General features: G+C 38.2%; 1 pseudogene; it reads right to left on the bottom strand.

The window, feature by feature from the left end:
- Positions 1–669: 669 nt before the first annotated feature.
- Positions 670–2,286, bottom strand: LOC119875904 (annotated as a pseudogene).
- Positions 2,287–9,599: the final 7,313 nt, after the last annotated feature.

Raw genomic sequence — 9,599 nt, 5'->3', positions numbered from 1 at the left:
CGACATAATGGTCAATTATTATAAGTCTGATAGTTAATCAAGTATCCAATTCCCTTTAGTCATTGGAAACACTAATGTTAATTCTAGGCTTTGAGAAATAAATAGCCACATTGTAGAGCAACAGCACCTGGAAAAACAAACTGAGCTGACTTAATCAGGTATAACCAGATATTTTTAGGACTCTAACAGAAACTTAGTGAATTGTTCCATCTTAAAATTTTTATATATTTGTATGTATATTTATTTACTTACCAAACCTAGATTTATCTCCTTTTGGCTTCCTTTAACAGAGGAACTCATGATATTTGGGTCAGTTGGTAAGTGTGCCCTGTGCCACACCTAAAACTTTACTATGAGGAAGCATGTATTTCTAAAAATTGTAAAGAATATTTATAAATCTGCCAGTCCATTAGGAATGCTAGGATAAGATACAGTCCACTACTGTTTACTTCTTTTTTTCCCCCAGAGACATTATATTTTATTGTATGAATGTCAAATTTTTGCGTACTTATTTGCTACATCTTACGTGTTCCATAAAATAAACGCTATTTAAAGTACGCTGGAATTCATAGCAGAAGTGATGCATAGAATAGATGCTTTAAATACACCCAGTAGGAAACTTACCCCCAAATTGACACCTGATCTCTGGGATAAGAAATGCTTCTAGTGTTATGGACAGACTTGATCTTCTTTGAAATGTGTTGTCCACTACTTCTCTGTTTCAGTTACAGTAGCTATAAACTGTTGTCTCAGGATCCCTGGACAATTGCCTGTTTTGATTTGTCTTTGATACCAGCCTCTTTAGCCCCATAGGACCTCAATGCAGTCGTCGTCCTTGTTTCTCACATTCTTCTCCCATGGAAGATTCTAAATAAACACATTCAGATTTTCTTCCTTTGGATTTCCTGGTACTTCAAATGTCACCGTAATGATGCTCTGATCAAGGTGAGGCTGTGTTGTTGGCACGTGCTGAATTTTTTTCTGCAAACTTGTTCTAGAAAGACTGTCAAAGGCATGAAGATCTAATGTGTTCAAGAGATCAACTCTATCTTTGTGTTTCTAAAATATTTCCTAGTCTATTTATTGATCTAATGGCTATTCTTTTTTTTTAATTTTTATTTATTTATGATAGTCACACAGATTGAGAGAGAGAGAGAGAGAGAGGCAGAGGGAGAAGCAGGCTCCATGCACTGGGAGCCCGACGTGGGATTCGATCCTGGGTCTCCAGGATCGCACCCTGGGCCAAAGGTAGGCGCTAAACCGCTACACCACCCAGGGATCCCTCTAATGGCTATTCTTAATTTGCTTAAATCCTTTTCTGAAACCGTTTTATTAATGATGATGATATCTGCCAAAGCAATTTGCCTAGAAGCTCCATTGATAAGGCCATCAGGTTTTTCTTCTTCTAATTGTTTTATTTATTTATTTATTTATTTATTTATTTATTTATTTATTTATTTATAAAGATTTTATTCAACCAGTCATGAGAGACAGAGAGAGAGAGAGAGAGAGAGAGAGAGAGGCAGAGACATAGGCAGAGGGAGAAGCAGGCCCCATACAGGGAGCCTAATGTGGGACTCGATCCTGGGTCCCCACGATCATCCCCTAGGTCAAAGGCAGACGCTCAACCGTTGAGCCACCCAGGCGTCCCTTCTAATTGTTTTAATCCATATTTTGAAATCACAACAGTTATGATGCCATCAAGATAAATATCAACTCCTAATTCAGCATCAACCCACACATAGAAGCTCCAGCACCTATAGCTGTTAACCCAATGGTCTCTAGTAGTATGTACTCAAATTTCTCCTTCTGCATCAAATTCTCAGTAGTCCTAAGGCCATTGTCCTTTACTGAACAGCAGGGGCAACTGTTTCTAAGGTCCAACCATTTTCCATAGAACTCTCCGCCTTGGCTGTTAGCTAAAGATTTCTCTACTGCACTTCCTTCCCCAAATTCATTTAAAATAACTGCTACTCTTTTACTGTCTTCCTCTGTCAAAATATAGTTCAGAAGTGTTGTCTTCCTAGTACCTCAGAGATATTTGCTGTCTGCCAGAAGACCCCGGTGCCTAAGGTGAAGAGGCACCGGCAGCTCCCAAATTCGCAGGATGCCAGCATTTATGGCATTTTCTGATCAGGTTAGTTACCTAAATAGCCGGTGATAAGTGTGACGGGATCATAGTGCCGGGACCAGACTTTTCCTCCTCCTCTCTTAGCTTCGTCTCAATAGGAACCAATTCAGGACAGTCCTCCTCCCCTGTTCCTCTTCCTCATCTGCAGCACCCATACTTTCCTTCTTAATTTCACAAGAAATTAAGGTTTTTAAGAATGAGAAAGTCTAATATAGAAATGTAACAAATATTTTTTAAATAGTTTAAAATACATTTAAAAATATACATAACTGTGTAAATTGTAGTAAACTTTGCCTTTAAGGAGAAATCATTAATTTTGGCTTTACCATGCAGGGTGGCGCTATAGGAAAACATGTAAGAGCAGGAGAATTGTATGTACCTTTACGAGTTCAAATGAACAATGAAAATACATATTACCAGAGTTACCATGGGATGCTTAGACACTTCCGTGCAATGTGAGCATTTTTCTGCCTAGAAACTGCATAATTGACTGTTCAGCTACAGTGGGCAGACACCATGTGGCATAGCAACAATGGAGCAAGAAAACTAGGAAAATTTTCTGTTAGAAATCAAATGATTTCAAATTTTTTTTTGCAAAGCATTCTTGGTAAGGTTCCTGCTCCTCCTAACAAACTAACAAGCAAAGAACAGCAGCAACAATGACAAACAACAGTTAAGTCTCTGATTTCTGCAGTAATGGATGAAAATTATTAATTAAGGGAATTAATATTTATCTGTAAAGAAAGATGTATGGGCATAATATTAATAGCTAGTAATATACATTTTCATGAAAATGTTTTGCTTTAGTAGCAGAAATGTGCTAAACATTTAATTACATCTGTATTTACTAATCCGATAATTTTATTTTCCAGTTTTTCTGATTTTTTGTGTATATTACATTTTCCCCACAATATTGAATACTTAAAAAAATTGCTTTTGTCAGAGAATGTCATCCGTTTTAACTATTGTCAAAATATTTCTTAACTAAAAAAATATTTCTTAACTCTTTGTAACAGTAAACCTTATTTCAAAGCAGTGTGCTTGCTTTCTGTTCGGTTTCTGCTGAAAGAATATTCTTACCCGATGTTATTTGAATTCTCTCTTACTTTTCTTTTTTTTTTTGGTAAGGACCCTTCTTGGTCTCCATTTTGAGCCAAAAAAAGATTAATCTCTGCTATCTCTCTATCTATCTATCTATCTATCTATCATCTATCTATCTATCTATCTATCTATCTATCTATCTATCTATTATTTTACAGGGAAATCATGTGAATGGGATGGGGGCGGGGAGAGACAGAAAGAGAATCTTAAGCAGGCTCCATGCTCAGTGTGGAGGCCAACATGAGGCTTGATCTCATGACCTTGAGATCATGACCCCACTCAAGATCAAGAGTCAGATGCCCAGCCAACTGAGCAACCCAGGACCCCGCATCTTCACCATCTAATAGCCTCTCTGCTTCCCTCCTAGAAAACATTTAACCAGTCACCGGTACTCCACGAGTGAGTCAAAGTTACTGAAGGTGATGCTCATTTTCTCTCAAAGGCAGGGCTAATCACTTGTTTGGTAGCCATTGGCAGAAGAGAGAATTGATTGGGCCATAGCATGAGTAGTCAGGGACATGCCCTGGAGAAGAAGGAGGAGGTGGAGGAGGGGAGGAAAAAGAGAAGAAACCTGTGGGAGAAATACATGAATTGTAAACAGGGGTGTCAGATGGTGGTGCACTGCTGCTCTTCATATAATGAACATTTGTCTAAGAGTTCTTGACTCATTTGTCACCATCCCCTTGGGTTCCCTCTAGTATGGGGGAAATCTCCTCTTGATGTTTCTTGAAGACACTGTCTAGGCCTTTCTCTCAGAGCTTAGGATTTTAGAAAAAAGAAAGGAGTCTTTTCTATTTTTCTACTCTGCTGTGAATCTCTCCTGAAGAAAGGAGCCCCAAAACCTACTTGCTTATATGGGGAGAAGGGAAGGGGGAAATATTGAGAAAATGTAATGTTTATCTTTATGTTGCTATAAATAAATTCCACTCAGCTGACATAGGTCAGGTTAGATTTTATTCCCTTCAAGTTTTAACCTGGATAAGACCCACATGAGAATCATTCATTGATGCTATTCCTATGTGTTTTTAACTGGTTAAGATTCAGGATAAATTTATCCGTCTTTAACTGAGAGGTTATGGCATTTTAGGTTTAGAGTTTTGGCTCCCCATCTCCAAGGTGGGAGGAATATATAAATCCTTTTTAAAAGTACAACTAACTGGGGATCCTTGGGTGGCTCAGCAGTTAAGTGCCTGGCCTTCCGCCCAGGGTGTGATTCTGGAGTCCCGGGATCAAGTCCCACGTCAGGCTCTCTGCATGGAGCCTGCTTCTCCCTCTGCCTGTGTCTCTGCCTCTCCCTCTCCCTCTCTGTGTCTCTCATGAATAAATAAATAAAGTCTTAAAAAAAAAGTACAACTAACTGAGTTTGCATGAGAGGGAAATTTATAGGGGCCAACATGAAAAAAAAATGCTAAAAAGCAGAATGGTAAGCTAAGGGTGGACACTGAGTTTTCCAAGGTTGGTGGGAAGGTAGGGAAGGTGGAGGTTGTTGGCCTCGGTATGCCAGGGTTTTAGATTTTATTCCTAGTTAGGGACAGGGATTAGGCTATGGGCTTTATCAAGGTGAGGAGTTGGAACTGAGACCACATATAAAGCTGAGGTATAGTAAAAAGGTGGGTTAGGAAAAAAATCTGCTCAGGTGCACAAGGAGATACTACAAAGAACACAGCAGGCACATTTCTCTGTCTTGGCCCTGGGTTCTGTGTGTAAAAAGAAAATAAACAAAAGACTATCCTAAGAATGAATAACTATAAGCTGTCCTTATTTGGCTTTCAGTTTAGAATTTACTCTTGCCTGACTGACCGATCCAGGTATCTCAAGCCACAAAATAACCTAAAAAATTTCTGGCTGGTAGAGATCCAGCGCATCTAGCAGAATCAAACATAATATCCCTCTAGAGCACAACCTCAAATAGGCTGCAGAGATACCCTATAGATGATGCTCTGCCAAAGGAAACTCCTGACTTACTTGACATTAATCCTCAATTTCTGGAAACACAAGAAATACCAAGTAGGATATAGAAAAATAAATCACTTGAAGGTACAATATGGTGAAATTGCAGAAAATCTTTTGAGATCCTCAAAGGAGAGAAAGGGGAAAAAATCTAAAGCAACGATTAATACAGTTACCCTTTAGTGGGAAGACAATCAAATTGACAATAGACTTGTAAACAGTTTTGAAAAAATTCTCAGCTATTATCTTTTCCAAATATGACCTTGTCCCTCTTTTCTTTTACCTCTCCCTTTAGGATGACAGTTAAATGTGGGGTGAACCATTTCATGGTGTTTGCTCTGTCTCTCACTCTTCTATATTTTCTACTCTTTGGTCTTTTCTGTGCCTTATTCTGGAATAATTTCTTCTGATTCACCCTTCCAGTTGACAATTCTCTCTTGAGCCATGTATAATCTGCTATTAAAGGCATTTGCTGAGTTCTTAATTTCAGCTATTCAATTTTTAAAATGATAGATTATTCCATATTTCAAATATCGTATTTTACTTTATATAATTCCAGATCTAAATCTATTTTTAAAAATTTTTTTAATTTATTTTTGATAGTCACAGAGAGAGAGAGAGAGCAGGCAGAGACACAGACAGAGGGAGAAGCAGACTCCATGCAGGGAACACCCAATGTGGGACTCGATCTGGGGACTCCAGGATCATGCCCTGAGCCAAAGGCAGAGGCTTAACCGCTGAGCCATCCAGGTATCCCTCAACCTCACTTTTTAAAAGTTCATTCAGCATGTATTTAAACACTCTGCCTGATATTCTAAAACCTAAAGCTACAAGATCCAATATACAAGTACTAGCCACATTCAGCTAATGAACACTTGAAACATGGCTAGTCTGAATTGGGATGTACTACAAGTGTAACATTGCACACTAGATTTTTGAATAGTATAAAAATGTCAACTATCTCATTATTAATTTTTATGTTGATTACATGTTGAAATAAAAGTTCAGGTTAAATAAAAATTTGAGTTAAAATAAACTGATTAAATAAAACAGTTTTAAGAACTGATTTCATTTGTTTCTTTTTTACTCTTTATATGTGGTTACTAGAAAATTTAAAGTTGCATATGTGACCCACATTTGTGGCTTGCATTATACTTCCATTTAAGCACTGATCTAGATCTTTGGTGTGTTTTCTGTTTCTGTTGTATGTTTCTGCTGGTTCTCATTCTTGTTATTTTATTTCCCCCTGTGCTTGGCTATCTTGTCAGTGTGCTGGGCATTATATTTTGAAAACTATTGCTGAAAGAATTAGAAGTCTAGGATGATTATTTCCTTCCTCCATAAATGACTTCTTTCAGGTACTTGGTAGCTCTGAATCCAGAATTGCTTTCATTACATTTTAGGAATTATAAGATATTTTTGGCTATATAGACTCTTTGAAGCTGGACTGTAGTCTGTTGGAGGACAGGTTTTACTGTAGTTCATCTTAACCTAGGGTTTAGTTCTCAGGACTCCCACCCCAAGAAGAGGGGGTTTATCAGTGTCCCTGCCTTTGGCAAGTTCTGGACTTCAATGTTTGTTTTGCTTTGCCCCATGAGTCTGTCCAGAGCCTGCATAAACCACAAAGAAGGCTACTCCTTCTATGATGAAAAAGCTGCTGGTTCCATTACATCCTGCTACTGCCTACAATTAGGAAGCCACCAAGACAAGGATAAGAAACTACTATAAGCAGGAGGTCACCACAATCAGAAGCCACAGCTGCTGGTGCTGTCTCCAGAGCCACACCGAGCCTGCGATGATCTGCACAAATGGATGCCATGTGCCACGTGCCCTGCTCTCAATACGTCAAAGCCAGTGATCAGAGCCCAGGACCTCTGCTAATGCTCCTACAGAAATACCACATGTCTCCACAACCAGGCTTGCCAGAAGGAACAACAGAAGCCTGGCCTCTGCTCCAACTTTGCCACATTTGATTGACAGAATCAAAATCACATCCAGGACTCTGGTTATGAAGGAGTCTGGGAAATACAGTTTTTGGTTTTTATGTCTCTATAGTATAGAAAGGCACACTGGAAAGAAGATGGGATGGTTGTTAGGAACTGCTTCCTCCCATCGGCCCCAGGTACATGCCATTATGATGTTATTTATTTTCTGGTATGGCTTAGTGAGTTAAATGACATGTTGTAAGGCAAACACCCATGTATCCACCATCCAGGTTAAGAAGCAGAATTTTGCGAGCCACCTCAGCAGCTCTCCCATCACCCCCATCCCAACCTAACCTTACCTAAGTAACCGCTTCCTTATGTTTGTGCGTGAGTGCCAAAACATCCTCAGGCAGTATAGTGTAGAGTTGCCTACTCAAAAAAACTGTGTCCACTAAATCCATCTCAATCCATGAATTTCTTCCTTCATCTGTTTCTCTGTATCTTGCCCTTCGGTATATCATACATACATAAGTACGTGCAGATCCATTATTTGTGTCTATATAGCTACATACCTCCAACTATGCATACATTTCTATGAAGGCTTCAAGCATAGTAGTGGTTTCAAGCATAGGTTCTGGAATCATGCTACCTAATTCAAAACCTATATTTGTGTGACCCTGAGCATATAAGTTTCCTCAACCCCTCTTCCATAGCTATTTTTTCTCTTTCTGTAAATATGTATAATGATAGTACCTATTTTCAGAACATTTGCTGTGAGGTTCAGATAAGAGCATGTATATAAAAGGACTAGCATAGTATCTTGCTCGTGAAAAGTAGTTCGGAAATTTAGCACTTTTTTTATATGGTAGCAGAGGGATCTGATGATAAACCTACTATTATATTACCCTTGGCAAGTCATTTGATTTCTCTGGGTCCTGATATTTTTATTTATTTTATTTTATTTTTTTTTTTGAGGGAGTTGTCCTACCTCCAGTCCACTACTGGAGAGTGTGAGGCACTGGAAGAAGATATTTATCAGACATTTATTAAGTAGTGGGTTAGAGAGTCTGGCTTCTAGGCATTTTTCTTTCTTTCTTCTTTCTTTCTTTCTTTCTTTCTTTCTTTCTTTCTTTCTTTCTTTCTTTCTTCTTTCTTTCTTCTTTCTTCTTTCTTCTTCATTTTCTTCTCTCTTTTCAAGTCTTATACTTTTAATGTATCTCTGGATGCTACTTAAGTATAAAACTCCTGCTATTAAGCACTTTGGAACAGGACACAGAAACCAATGATTTTCGTTGCTAAAATCAAGAGTAACACCAGAGGGCACTTCCATTAAATGGTGAAGTGGAAGACAGTAAGGTTGAATGTAGCCAGTCTTTTTAGAGGGTGAGAAAAAAGTGTGAGCAGAGGCCTGCAGGTGAAAGTAGTTAGTCTTTCATGACAACCAAGTGAAAAAATGTTCTTTAGTCTTCAGCTAGGTGAATGGGCATGGTTTGGGAAAGTGGTTGTAGATGGTTTTGTTACCCTCATCTGGATTGTTCTTATAAAGCTTAATGAGTCACATTAATAAAACAAACAAACAAAAACAGAGACAAAAAACTTTATTTTTTTGCTGTGGATTCTCAAACAATAAGAAGTGCTTCCAGGATTTTCGTATTTGGTGAATGAAAAACTGTTCTTATTTACAGTGTCTGTCAACACTACAGTCTTTCACAATACTTAGGGGAAATGACCCCTGGAAATGAATTAACCTTGGGGCACGATACACACAGTGACTTCAGTGCCCAAGGAAAATGTAGTTTCAGAGAAATGTACATTTGACTATAATAAATATTGGAGATGGGTAAAGATGAATGAGTAATAATTGAAATATAATTAATTAAAATTATATGATTTAATTAAACCATTTTTAACTCTCACAGAGATGATACTTTTTAAAAACTGTGGTTGAGCGTCTGCCTTTGGCTCAGGGCATGATCCTGGGGTCTTGAGATTAAGTCCCACATCGGCCTCCCTGCATGGAGCCTGCTTCTCCCTCTGCCTGTGTCTCTGCCTCTCTCTCTTTGTGTCTCTCACTGAATAAATAAATACAATCTTTAAAAAAAACCAAAACCCTGGAAATATAAGCAACTTCATAGATGCCAGGATCTCATGAATGTTCAATGCTACACAGGGCCCATAGATTACCTTTCAGTATCTGTTTCTGTGATAAGGGTTTATATACTGTCCTATACTCTTTTTTCTTAGTTAACGTAATTTCAAGGGAACAAATAAATGTCTTTATGACCTTTTGTAATACACTAAACTACCCTACAGTTCAGAAATAATGAAATCTAGGCAAATGAAACATCTCTTAGGTTAAAAAAAGATTTCATTAACTATCACCCTCCATCTTAATCTAAGTGCTGCCCGTCTAGAAAATTGAAAAACTGGAAAGTCTCAGCAGCTATAACTGTAGCTTTGACATATGAAAATTGACCAAACTGAGCAGATGC

The sequence above is a fragment of the Canis lupus genome, chromosome 1 (assembly GCF_011100685.1).
Source record: "Canis lupus familiaris isolate Mischka breed German Shepherd chromosome 1, alternate assembly UU_Cfam_GSD_1.0, whole genome shotgun sequence".
NCBI lineage: Eukaryota > Metazoa > Chordata > Mammalia > Carnivora > Canidae > Canis > Canis lupus.
The sequence above is the reverse complement of the archived record's forward strand: the minus strand, read 5'-3'. Positions and strand labels throughout refer to the sequence as shown.